We start from the raw sequence: 14,641 nt of genomic DNA on the forward strand, positions 1-14,641 counted from the left end.
AGGTATCCAATGTTTGGTTTCTGAGCCCTTCGTTAAGGTATGTTAGGTACAATGAAGGATGCCATAGGTGCTCTTAGTTACTTTTAAGGTGGTATGTCTCCAGCATGAAGGACCATCGCCTCCCCAAGATTGTGTTATATGGCGAGCTCTCCACTGGCCATCGTGTCAGAGGTGCACCAAAGAAGAGGTACAAGGACTGCCTAAAGTAATCTCTTGGTGCCTGCCACATTGACCACCACCAGTTGGCTGATATTGCCTCAAACCGTGCATCTTGGCGCCTCACAGTTCGGCGGGCAGCAACCTCCTTTGAAGAAGACCGCAGAGCCCACCTCACTGACAAAAGACAAAGGAGGAAAAACCCAACACCCAACCCCAACCAACCAATTTTCCCCTGCAACCGCTGCAACCGTGTCTGCCTGTCCCGCATCGGACTTGTCAGCCACAAACGAGCCTGCAGCTGACGTGGACATTTACCCCTCCATAAATCTTCGTCTGCGAAGCCAAGCCAAAGAGAGATGTCAGTGAAAAAAAGAAGTTGAGGACCATTGCACTAGCCTATCCTTTCTCTCCTCACGTACACAAGTGTTATCTGGAGAATTATCCAGCAGGTCAGACAGGAAACTGCCTCAAATAAAGGATAATCCATGTACTTGCTCCCTAAGGGTCATCTGACCGGGCTAGTCAGAAGTAAATCACAAAAATACGTAGACACCATGGTTGAAGTAAAAACACAAAATGCTGGAGAAGCTCAGCAGGTCGAACACTGTCCTTTATGTGGCAAAGGCAAATATACAGAACCAATGTTTCAGGCTTGAGTCTTTCATCACGGTATAAGAGAATGCTGGCAGGTGTCTGAAAAACAAAGTAGGGGGAAAGGGTGGCAAAGGCAGGAGATGATAGGTGGAGAAAGGAGAGAGGAGACAGCAGCAATGAGGGGAGGAGAGATGGCTGAGTGAGTAAGGGGGAAGGAAGGGGAGAACTGGAAAGACACAAAAGGGGAGGGGAAAGAAAAAATGAGCAGGTTTTTTAGAAAGCAGAGAAGTCAGTGATAATGCTATCTGTCTGGAGAGTGCCCAGATGGAAAATAAGGTGGTGACCCTCCAATCTGCGGGTGGTCAGGGTGGGATAGTCATTTCTCCTGCCAATCAAGCCTTAACCCACCCACAGTTGAGCACACACCTTGCTATTAGATCCTTTAATATCATACACCTTTCCATTGGCCCTGCAAATCACTTTGCCTATTTTCAGCATACTTGAGCCAGCCCCTCTAGCCAGCTGTTGTATAAAGTCCAACATGTGGAGCAGTTCTTCCTCTTTTCCTTGAGGATGGAACTATAGCTCCACTCCAGATAGTAATTTGTGGGCGACGCTGGAGAGACCATGACCATTTTAAGGTGTGTACTGTTATCGGTGGGGCGCTATAGTTGACGTACACCCTTAAGACTGTAGTAATTTATTCTTATCTATTGCCGTCCTGTGCCTGCCATTTATGTAGGGGTGGGGGAGTACTGTTTTATACTGTCTTTCTATACGATTGTGGATTGTAGCATATATTGGTTGTTGAATAGTATGGTGTGAGCAACTTCCCCTGCACATTAATAAAGATTATTTCTTTGTACTTAATCTGTCTCGTTAAACTTGTTACTTCTTGGACCTGCCTAACTTGTTACACACATCACATAAGATACTAGTACTCTTTGGAATGCCTGTGTCTATATATCTACTTATCATCCAGTCAGCCAGATAATAACCCTTCAATTCATATGGCAACTTGATTTACCAGCCTCTATTTCAGATATCCTCAACCATGCTTCTGTTTCCCTGCTGTAAAAGACTCTGAATATTTTTTATAGAGCTCTGTCATCCAATATTGTATTCCAATTGCCTGTGAACGGAAACCACTCTTTAATCAGCGTTGAAGTCAACTCAGGAAAGAGGTATAGGTGCCACAAGACTCGCACCACCAGGTTCAGGAACAGCTGCTACCCCTCCACCATCAGACTCTTCAACAATGAACTCAATCACGGACTCATTTAAGGATTTTTACTTTTGGAGTTGTTTTTTTTTCTCCTTCCCTGTATTGCACAGTTCTTTACATTTGTTTACATGTGTACATTTCTTTTGCTGCACCATAAGTGGTAATTCTGCCTGGCACACAGGAAAAAGAATCCCAGGGTTGTATGTGATGTCATGTATGTACCCTGACAATAAATCTGAATCTGAAATCTAAACACTTGGGAATGCCAGTAACTTGTTTTGCTCAGCCATGGAACTGAGCACTTCATATTCTGACCCCTTCATCATACTTTCCTCATGACCAAACACAGAACTCCTTCATCAAGCAGGCCACCTTAAAAATCTCTTCCTAACCCTCCAGCCACTGCCTCCAGCACCAGCACCAGTAAAACAGTTGCATCGCATTAATAGAAGCCACGCAGGAAAGCTGCAGCAGCTATTATTTATTTTTAAAGAACACATCAATCTGTTCACCTGATATCTTAGGTATCCCCTCGCTCCTTCTAATAATTGCTAAGAGCATCCAATTAGCATGGAACATGTTCAGTCCCTGAGGTGAAAACTGATCCCTGGATTATTTCCCATTAGTGAAGAGGACTGGAGCGTAGGCCCTTCTTGCCTTATAATATCCTGTTAACAGTAACGAGACGAGTAATGTTGTTTGAGTGAAGTATGTTACCCAGGAGACAAACTGAAAATATAATTTGTGATGCACAATTAAATTCACTAGAAATTTTAATTTCACTAAACGACCATTAGGACCAATGAAGCCATTTGCTTTCCAATGATTGCAACCATGTGTACTGATCTGCTCACCATCTCCACTGATTCCTTCTCTCCTAAGACACATCTAATTGCCTCCTGAACCCATTAATACTATTTCCTATGAAGTTTGCAATGAGATAAAGGGATGCAATGTGACCACACTGAAGCATGCTCCTGACTGAATCTAAAACAGAGGGGGGAAAGCATCAAATCACCAGGAATAAAATGCTCCCCACAAACAGAATTTTACCCAAAAGGCTTGTCAATTTCCAGTAACTTTTGTTTCATGAAAAGAAGCAGCAGGGATTGTATTCTGCCTGATATGATCAACTGCAGCTTTGAAATGGCTACAAGTTTGAATGCATTGAGCAGAAAGTGATGGGGTTCATGATGCAACAGTGCAGCGAAGTTTACATGGAGAGGGTCAATGCAATCTCAATGTAATACATTGCATTGCATTCTAATGTTGAGGTAATGACATTCATGTCACCTCGAGACATTGTTGATCATATCAAAGCTGCTCTAAACTGAACTAAATTAGGGTTACAAAGAGGTCGCACTGTGGATCGATTCCACACTTTCTCTGAATATTCTTTAATGAACAGACTGGAAATTATTAACCTGGGCTTTTTTTTCACTCAGATGTTTCTGCCTGTACAAATATAATTAAATCCATCTCTTCTGCACATAAATGACAACTAGTCCATGTGAAGCATGCACACTGGGGCAATGCAATTTGGTCACTTTAATAAGATGTATTTAAATTATAATGACCATTTCTATGCAGGTCAAGTTTGACAGCTTGGACAAGTGCAATAAACCCTGAGGATAAAAACAATGGACCAGACAAGGAATTGCTGAATCTTCATGTATTTTTACCTTTGCTACATAAAGGACTGCCTCAACGACTACCGTCCTGTCATATTCACTCCCATCGTCATGCAGTGCTTTGAGAGGCTAGTCATGGAGCACATCAAGACTCAGCTGACCCCATCATTGGAACCCCTGCAGTTTGCATACCATCCTAACCGATCTACAGACATTGCCATTGCCACCAAGCTCCACCTAGCCCTCACCCACCTGGAAAATAAAGACTCATATGTTCAAATACTGTTCACAGGCTTCAGCTCAGCATTCAACACAATCATACTGCAGCACCTGATTAGGTTCAGCAGGAAGCTGAACCTGCTGGGCCTAAACACCTTCCTCTGTAACTGGATCCTTGACTTCCTGACTGGAAGACCTCAGTCAGTCCGGATCGGAAACAGCATGTGCAACACCATCACACTGAGCACTGCTGTTTACCCTGCTGACCCACAACTGTACAGCAAGATACAGTTCTAATCACATCATTAAGTTCACTGAGGACACAACTGTGGTGGAGCTTATAAGCAAGAACGATGAGTCAGCTTACAGAGAGGAAGTGCAAACACTAATGGACTGGTGCAGAGACAACAACATACACCTGAACATCAACAAAAAAAAGGAGATGGTGGTTAGCTTCTGGAGAGTCGAGGGGGACTGTCACGGTAGATGTCAGCACCAAATTTCTTGACGTGCATCTGGCAGAGAATCTCTCCTGGTCTCCCAACACCAGATCCATTGCCAAGAAGGACCAACAATGCCTTTATTTCTTGTGGAGTTTGAGGAAAGTCCAACTTCTTCCCTCCACCCTCATTGCATTCTATAGGGGATGCATTGAGAGCATTGTTATATACAGTGGAAACTTGGGACTATTTTATGCTGGAGCATGAACACTGCAAGACTGTAAGAGCCGTATCACACTTGAATGGTGAGCATGCTCAGTGCAACAGTGTATTTATACATGACTAGCAGCCTGACTAGTACTGATGTAAGTAAAAGTTTGTGCTGTAAACTTACAAGCTTCTCTGAGTATTTATTAAGACCTCCGATGGTACAACGGAGCACATAACATGGGGGCAGTGGTGGGATTGACAGAAACCCACATCATATAGGAAAAAGAATCCCTATAGATCAAAATAAACATGAAGAGAAGGAAACAAAGAAAAAACACCATTACCTGAGCACCAGAGCTGGAGAAGAAAATGGCCGCAGCCGCAGCAGGAGCAACATTACACCCAGTCATGGACGGGGAAGCCGACGACGTCATGGAGGCTTTTAAAAAGTTCAAGCAGAAGTGCAACCTGGCATTCAAAAGTCTCCTCATGGGAATCACACCAGAGGAAAAGGTTAGTTACATCCTTCTTTGGACAAGGGAGCAAGGACTAGACATGTTTAATAGCTGGGAGCTGACTGAAGAGGAAGAAAATAACCCAGAAAGGACATTAGAAAAATGTTCTTCTCATCTGGAACTGAAATCCAACCATAGAATAAAGTGATATGAGTTCCAGGGATTAAAAGAAGAACCTGACGAGTCAGTAGATAATTTCCTCACAAGGCTAAAGAATATTGCTGCGAAATGCAAGTTCAAAGAAATCGAGGAGAGAATAGTCGACCAATTAATCTGGGGAAGCGCTCATCCTGAAGGGCAGAAAGCTCTCATAGGAAAAGACAGCTTGAAACTAGCAGATGCCATAGATGCAGCTAGGGCCTTTGAGGCCACTAGGAAGCAAATGCAATCCCTCTCCATGCAGGCCAACATGCAGCACAGAGATAGAAAGGTTGATGCCATAAAGTACGTGCAGAGAAAGTCACAGACATCCGAGAACTGCAGGAAGTGTGGCAGAACACACCCCTTCGATGACCGCAAGAAATGCCCCGCATATGGTTTGAAGTGCAGGACCTGTGGGAAGGTCAATCGTTGGGTAAAGATGTGTAGGTTTGACATGAAAAGAGAAAGAAACCAAGAATACAGAAGAAAAGTACACCACATCGAGGGAAGTGACAGCAGTGACTCCGACTCACTGGCACTCGGCATCAAAACAATACTCCTTTGTGAGATGTCCAAGAAAGGGAAGGGAGAAATAAATGAATTGCACACCACGATCCAAATTAAAAGATAGATCAGAAACAAACCAAGAACATTCAACTTGAAAATAAAGTTGGATACTGGACCTCAAAGCAACATCCTCCCGCTTTGACTGTACCGCCAAATGTTCCCCGAGTACATAAAGAATGGGTACCCAGAGGAAGGCACACTAGAATGTGCAAATGTCACACTCACAGTCTATGGTGGCCCCGTGATTAAACAACTAGGAAAAGTCCAAATAAAAGGCAAACATAAAGGAAAGAGTATTATATACACATTCTTTTTGGTTGACGCCGACGGACCAGCAATCCTAAACCTGAATAGTTGTCAAAAACACAAATAATCTCTGTAAACAATGAGATAAGGGAGAAGACAATGTCCAAGAGGATCAATACCGACACCCCACTTGAGCAACGCCCTCCGATCACAAATAAGGCCGAGCTCGTGGACATGTACCCTGAATGCTTTGATGACACAGTCGGGTGCTTTGGGAACTTTGAATACCACATTACTATAGACCCAAAATACAAACCAATAATCCATGCTCCACGGAAGGTGGCAATAGAGCTGAAACAAAAGGAGCCATCCAGGAGCTGGATGAAATGGAAGAAAATCGAGTAATAGCATAAGTAGTGGAGCCAACTGACTGGGTAAATTCTATAGTAGTAAAATAAAAACCGAATGGCCGCCTAAGAATATGTCTGGACCCCAAAGACCTAAAGCAAGCAATCAAAAGAGGGCGCTATCCAATATCAATGCTGGAAGACATCACTTCTGAACTAGCGGGATCCAAAATCTTCAGTAAACCAGATGCCAAGAATGGGTATTGGAATGTGAGGCTGGATGAAGAATTGACACTACTCACAACATTCAACACTCCATTCAGCCGGTACAAGTTCCTGCACCTATCTTTTGGCCTAAAGGTGAGCCAAGACATCCTCCAGCAAAAGATAGATGAGACCTACAGGGGATGCAAGGACGCTGTCGGCATCGCAGATGACATCCAGATTTTTGGCAGAGATGGGAAAACCCACGATCTCCACTTACATGAGGCCATGGAGAGAACAGGAGGGGCCATCATCAAACTCAAAGCAGACAAATGCATCATTAAGGTGAAGGAGTGCCAGTTCTTCCGAATGGTGGGCACACCTGAAGGGGTCAGGCCAAGCCCAGAGAAGGTAACAGCCATTGCTGAAATGGACCACCCAAACAACATAAAGGAACTAAGAAGCTTCCTCGGCCTGGTCCAATATATGAGTTCCTTCATCCCACAAATGTCAGACCACATAGCCAACTTCAGAGAGTTGCTGAAAGAGGATGTAGAGTTTCAGTGGTCACCATCGCATCAGCAAGATTTTGACAAGCTAAAGGCAGTGGTCTGCAGAGAAGTGGAACTGAGCTACTATGACAGGAAAAAAACTGTCACATTACAAGTAGATGCTTCCATCAGAGGCCTCGGGGCAGCATTGGTGCAGGAAGGAAAACCGATAACCTTTGCCTCAAAAGCTCTGACAACAGCAGAGACCCAATATGCCATTAGTGAAAGGGAGCTGTTGGCAGTTGTATATGGATGCAAAAAGTTCCACAAATTCCTCTATGGGAGACAGTTTGTGGTAGAGAGTGATCATTGCCTGCTGGAACACATCCAGAAGAAGAACCTAAGCAAGGCACCAGCCAGACTACAGAGGCTACTCCTCTCGCTCCACTGTTACGACTTTACCTTGAAAAATAGGCCAGGGAAGGAAATGGTGCTTGCCGATGCTTTGTCACGTCTTTGCCCAAATGAAAAATACAAAATGAAAGACATGGAAATCAAGATCCATCACCTCATCAGGGTAACTAATAATAAAATAAACTTGATTAAAGAAGGAACTGTAAAGGATGAAGAGCTGTACTGCTCTCCCAACAGGTGATACAGGGATGGTCAGAAAGGACAAAACAGGTACAGCCTACAATACGCTAGTATTGGTCTGTCAGGGACGACATACCCCTGGACAATGGTGTACTGCTGGCAGGGTCTTGGCTGATAATACCAGAGGCAATGAAAAAGTTATTCTCCAGAAAATACTCCAGGGCCACATGGGAATGGAGAAATGCAAACTTAGAGCAAAGTCAGCAGTTTACTGGTCAGGCATGTACAAGGACATCGAAAACATGGTGGCTACAGGTCCGGCATGCCAGAAATAACAGAAATACACAACAAAAAGAAGAGATGATACCTGCGGAAATACCCGCCAGGCCATGGCACACAGTGGGAGAAGACATGTTAAAAGAAAACCAAGAATGGTATCTCATTGTGTCCTGCTGCTACTCCAAATTCCCCTTCATCAGGAAAGTGAAAGACCTGAAAGCATCGACCATCGCTGCTGCAGCACGTGCTCTCTTCACAGAACTGGTGATACCCGAACAAGTGATATGTAACAATGGGACAATTCACATCGCGTGAATTCAGAGAAATAGCTGCAGAATATGGGTTCACCATCATTACTTCATCACCACATTACCCCAAAGGCCATGTACAGACAATTAAACACACTCTAACAAAGTGTTGAGAGACAAAGGAAGATCCCTATCTCGCTTTTTTGTCACTGTGAGCCATACCTTTGAGAGCCAACATGAAATCTCTGGCAGAACTTCTGAATGGCAGAAAGTACAAGACAAACCTGCCATGCAAAATCCATCCACCAGACGACCAAGAGGAAACAAGTTGACTAACATACAAGAGGAAAGTCATCAACATTATAATAAACATGCACAAACACTACCAGAACTCTTCAGAGGGCAGCGTGTGCATGTTCAAGAGCCAGTGATAAAAACCTGGAGTCCAGCAAAGATTGTTAGAAAAACTGAGACACCAAGGTCATACATCATTGAGACAGAATCTGGCAGGCAGCTGAGATGAAACAGGACCCACATTCGCCCAACACCAGATCTGACACAGAAAGTGCCAGAAGCACCAGCAGCTTCTAAAACTCCAACAACTTGTGAAGGAACGTGAGTAGAAACCCCAACCAACAACACCATAATGACTGAACAGAAGCAACAGGAGAACCGAGGCAAACACCACCACCACCCACAACCATACCAACACCACCGAAGCAAACAGACACAAGGTCTATGAGTTGGAGAAGAAACCAGTGCGATTCCACTGAGAAGTATATAGAACTGCAATTGTATAATTAGAATATTTAATTCTTAATGGCAAGTGCAGGTAAAGAAGCAGTAACAATTTATTTTTAAGAAATTTAAATCTTAATAAATCTTTTAATTTTTAGACAGTTTTTTTAAAGAAGGAGGGCTGTTATTATACATTGGAAATTAGGACTATTTTATGCTGGAGCATGAACACTGCAAGACTGTAAGAGCTGCATCACACTTGAGTGGTGAGCATGCTTAGTGAGGCACATTGTAAGAGCCACATCACACTGAGCGGTGAGCATGCTCAGTGCAACAGTGTATTTATACATGACTAGCTGCCTGACCAGTACTGATATAAGTAAAAGTTTGTGCTGTAAACTTGCAAGCTTCTCTGAGTGTTTATTAAGACCTTCGATGGTACAACCGAGGACATAACAAGCATCCTATGTAGCTGCATCATCACCTGATTCAGGAACTGCGCCATCCCGGAACACATGTCCCTGCACCAGACAGTGAAGACTGCTGAGGAGATTATTGGGGTCTCTCTTCCTGCCATGATAGAAATTTATAACGGCTGCTGTTTGCTGAAAGCAATAAACATTGTGAAGGACTTCACACACCCCAAGCCATGAGGCTTCTGAACTCTGCGGACACAGGGCAAGCACATGTAACATGATATTTAGAAGTGATATGTTATTTATAAAAATGTTTCTGATGTAATTTAGCCATGTAAATAACCAGATCCACAGTCTGGAGAAACACTGTTTCATTTTTCACTGTATGCTGTTATGGTATGAACAACAAATAAACGTGATTTGACTGGACATTGTTTGACCAGCGGAATTTCTCCACCATTTTGTATTCTTACTTCAACCATGGTGTCTACAGATTTTCGTGATTTACTTCAGGAATTGTTGGAGGTGTTTCTCTGAAATACTGGAACTCTGCAGGTGCAGGTGCAAATAGTGTAAGGCACCTGTAAATACTCAGGAAGCTCTGAAATGTCTGTCCTGGACTAATGTCCTGCCAGGTTGACACCACACATAAATTGCTGATGATGCCACAGTTGTCGGAAGAATTACAGGCAGCAAGGAGGAAGCCTATAGGAGGGAGATAGACCACCTCATTGAGGGGTGTCATACAAACAACCTTGAACAATGTTAGCAAAACCAAGAAGATGATTGTGGACTTCAGGAGGAAGTCAGAAGAACATATACCAGTCCTCATCAAGGCCTCAGTTGTGGGAGGGTCAAGAACCTCAAATTCCTGGGTGTCAACATCACCGAGCATCTGTCTTGGAGCCTCCATGTTGATACAATCATCAAGAAGGCTCACCAGCGGCTATACTTTGTGAAGTGTTTGAGGAGATTCAGTACGTCACCAAAGACTCTCGAAAACTTCTGTTGGTGTATCGCGGAGAGCATTCTGGCTAGTTGCCTCACTGGCTGGACAGGACAAGATAAAAACTCCAGAGGGTTGTTAACTTGGCACCAAGTCTTCACTCCAGCATCGACGACATCTACAAGAGGAGGCGTCTTAAGAAAGCAGCCTCTATCCTCAAGGACCTCTACCACCCAGGTCATGGCTTCTTCACTTTTCTACCATTGGGAAAAACGTACAAGATCGTGAAGACAAACGCTCAGTGGCAAAAGTACAGCTTCTTCCCCACTGCCGTCAGATTCTCGAATAAATAATGAACCTCAGACATTGCCTTACTTTGACATTTTGTGCACTATTTTTCATTTATATTTGTAAGTTGGTTTATATAAATGTCTGCACTGTAATGCTGCTACAAAACAACAAATTTTATGATTTGTTATTGACGATAAATTCTGATTCTGGAATCAGAACAACAATTTATATTCTGTCTTGTTCTCTCCAACCAGAATGCATCAATATCGATCTCCACTTTCTATTAACCCCTTCTCCCAGTTCTTCAATTTTCCTCTGACACCCTTTCTTCATCTCCCCACCCCCTTCCCTTCCTTTCCCCCTATCATCTTGCAGCTCCTTTCTTTTCTAGCCCCTCCTACCTATATCCACCTATCATGACGAGCCGATGTCCCTTCCCTTAGCTCTACCCTACCCCTGCCCCACCTCCTTTCTCAGACCTGCCTGATTTTCAGCATGGCTGAGAAGGGCTCAGGCCTGAAACATCTACTGCCTACTGCCCTCCATTGATGCTGCATGACCTGCTGAGCTGCTTAATTACTTCAGTGTCTTGAAGGAGGCGAGTGGTGAGCGAAGAAGGCCTATTCCACATAGACTGGAAGTAGTTACTGGCAGATAAATCTACATCCAACAAGTCAAAATCTTTTGAAACTGAAACCTCAAGAGTTCAGGGCTGCAATACACAAACTTGCTGAAGAAACTCAGCATCCATCTAAATCATAGGGATTTAACTAACAGTTTAGGACTGAGCCACCCCCACCCCCTGCCAAAGCTTGAATAAAAAGCAAACAGGTGCCCAAATAAAAAAAGACAGAGAAGAAGAGGAGAGGAGAGAAGAAAGGAGAAGGGGAGGAGCACAAGCAAGCAGGCAAGAGGCCACAGGTAGACACTGGTGGGAGGGCAGAAGGGAAGAAAGCGAAGAAGTGATAGGGGGCAGCTCTCCAAATGGAGCAGGAAGGTGGCGGGGAGACAGAGGGACAGGGAAAGAGGGAGAGAGACATAGGAAGGGACAAAGGAAACCGGAAAAGTCGATGTCAACACCATCGGGTGAGAGAGTGCCTAGACGTAATACAAGGTGCCGGTCCTACAACCCACAGAGGTTTCATACTTTCCTAAATGTTTTCTTCCTCCTGCCAAACAAATATCAAAAATAAACTATAATGGTAAATGTAATTAAATAAAAAAATACAAGAAATACAGAAGATATTATAACCAAAGAAGATGACAAAGATGTCAAGTGTCACATCATGGTTTGTGAAGGGGCCTCTGAAAGGAAAGACTGAGAATATGAAAACAAAATAAAACAGAAATTATGTGGGGAAGCACTGCCAGGCAGTGTCTTTTTCTGGTAAAAACTCAGAGAAATGCTGGAGGTACTCAACCTATCTCACAGCATCCATAGGAGATAAAGATACAATGTATTACCAACGTTTTGGGCTTGAGCCCTTTCTCAAGGTATAATCCAAAAACAGAAAGCCATCTGGATAATGACTGGAGAGAGAAAGGGGAAAGCATGGAAGGGGGAAGTGTTCAGACCAAAAGCGAAAAGGAGTTAATTGGATATGATAAGAGGAAAGGTGAGATTGATTTTGGCTCTGTGAAAGGAACAGAGGGAAAAGGGAAGAGAGAGAGAGAAAGAGGGAGGAAAAGCTGGGGGGAAGGTGACAGGGGAAGAAGAAGGGGTGGGTCTAACAGAAACCAATGTTAATGACATCTGGTTGGAGGGTGGAGGGTGCCCAGACAGAAGACGAGGTGATGTTCCTCCAATTTGCAGGTGGTTTCAGTGTCGGGCAGTGCATGAGACCATGGACAGATCAAGCATCAAAGGTCTTGATTATCTGATCCTGGAATATTTATTGTGAATGATGCTGAATGATGAGATCCAGGTTTGTGTAAAACAAGCAAGAAGATATGTTCTGTTTACAAATTCCTCGTGTGAGTGACAGCAAAGAATAGGAGGGAGAGAATGAAAACCTCCACAGAACAGCCATCAGGAAAAGGAGATCCGTGATCGAAACTCACAGAAGACTACAACAACCTGTATTGGAGCGAGCTCTTGCCAAATTATCTCAATGGGGAGTATATTTAAATTTAAATTTAGGTATACAGCTCGGTAATGGGCCCTTTCAACCCATGAGCCTGTGAAGCCCAATTAGACCCAATTGACCTGCATCCCCATACATTTTGAAGGGTGGGAGAAAACCAAAGCACCCTAAGGAAACCCATGCAGACATGGGGAGAGTGTACAAACTATTTACAGACAGCACTGGATGTGAACCCTGGTTGCTAGAGCAACAACCGCATTGCACTAAGTACCATGCTAACCATAGCGCCATTATGTAAGAGTGGCAAGTTAGAGAAAAGTAGGTCAAAATGAAGTTATGGGAAGTTAGCTGCATGCCTGTATGCTTGAGTCATCTGAGAGCTAATAAAGATTAAATGGCATTCAACTTTAATTGAAATTCTTTTGCTGAGTACATCAGTTGACACCATATGGAGGGAATGGAGTCAAGCATCTGGAGTTTAAAAGTAACTTTCAAGAGTTGAAAATGTGTTCTGAAATCGATCAAAATATGCAACAGTAAAGATCATTATTTCAATAGATAACTGGTCCCCAAACTATAAGAAAGATGTAATAGTTTGGAGAGGATCCTGGGGAAATTTCCCAGGATATTACATAGGATAGAGCACTTTAGCAATGAGAAGCTAGGTTTCCTTTACTTGAAGTGGAGTAGGGGATATTGTTAAAGTGTACAAAGTTATAGAGTATCAATAAGCTCATCTTAAACATTCTTTTCCCTTATCAGAGAGCATAGATTGAGGGAAAGGGATGAGATTTGAAAGGGATCAGGAGAATGTTTATCACCCGAGGAGTGGTGACTACTAGCACTGCTGCAGAGAGAGCTCTAACAGGATTTATTGATGCGTGTACAGAGAAAATCTTAGATTTGCCTTTTATCCTGCCACTACTTTGCCACTCTCTGCCACCTTTTTGGATTTAAAAATTCACAGTAAGCATGGTAAATGCAAAGTAAAAAGATGAGTCCAGTTCCAATTCACCTATCGTAGCAACATGTCTACGGGCGGATGGCATCTCACTGGCTCTACACAAAGCCCTGGAACATCTGCTCTTTATCAACTACATTCTGGCATTTAACACTATCTTCCCCTCAAAACTGATCAGCAAACTCCAAGACATGGGACTCAACACCCCACTGTGTAATCCGATCCTTGATTTCCTCACCTCCAGACCACAATCAGTAAGAAAATCTCCTCCACAATCTCCATAAGTACCGGAGCACTACAGGGCTTAAGCCCCCTGCAATAACACTATCTACAAATTTGTCAACAATACCACTGTAGTGGATTGTATAAAAAAATGGAGGGATACAGGAGGGATCCATACAGGAAGGAGATTGAAAACTTGGCTGAATGGTGCACCAACAACAACCTAACACTCAATGTCACCAAAACTAAGGAGCATCTCAAAGGAACTTTCCTGGACCAAACACATTAAAGACATTGTGAAGAAAGCATCTCAGTGCCTCTACTTCCTCAGAAGTTTGCAGAGGTTTGGCATGACACCAGAAACACTGGCAAATTTGTACAGATGCCTGGTGGAAAGTGTGCTGACTGGCTGCATCCCTGAGTGGTATGGGGACACCAACACCCCGAGTGCAAAAAGTTGTCGACAAGGACCAGGACATCACAGGTAAAACCATCCCCACTTCCGAGAACACCTACAGGGAATGGTGCCGTTGGAGCACAGCAGCAACCATCAAGAATCCATACCATGCAGCACACGCTCTGTTCTCGCTGCTGGCATCAAGGTAAAGGTATAGGTGCCACAAGTCTCACACTGCCAGGTTCAAGAACAGCAGTTACCCCTCCACCATCTGACTCCTCAATAACAAACTCAATCAGGGACCAATTTGAAGACTCTTACTTGAGCATTTTATTGATTCTTAAAAATTATCTGTTTTGCACAGTCCATTTGTTTACATGTGTTATCTGTTTACAGTTCTTTATTTGTTCACGTTTACACTGTGTATAGTTTGTATGTACTCTGGCAATAAATTTGAAATCTGAAATCTGAATAGC

Source organism: Narcine bancroftii, chromosome 1 (assembly GCF_036971445.1).
Source record: "Narcine bancroftii isolate sNarBan1 chromosome 1, sNarBan1.hap1, whole genome shotgun sequence".
NCBI classification, from domain to species: Eukaryota; Metazoa; Chordata; class Chondrichthyes; order Torpediniformes; family Narcinidae; genus Narcine; species Narcine bancroftii.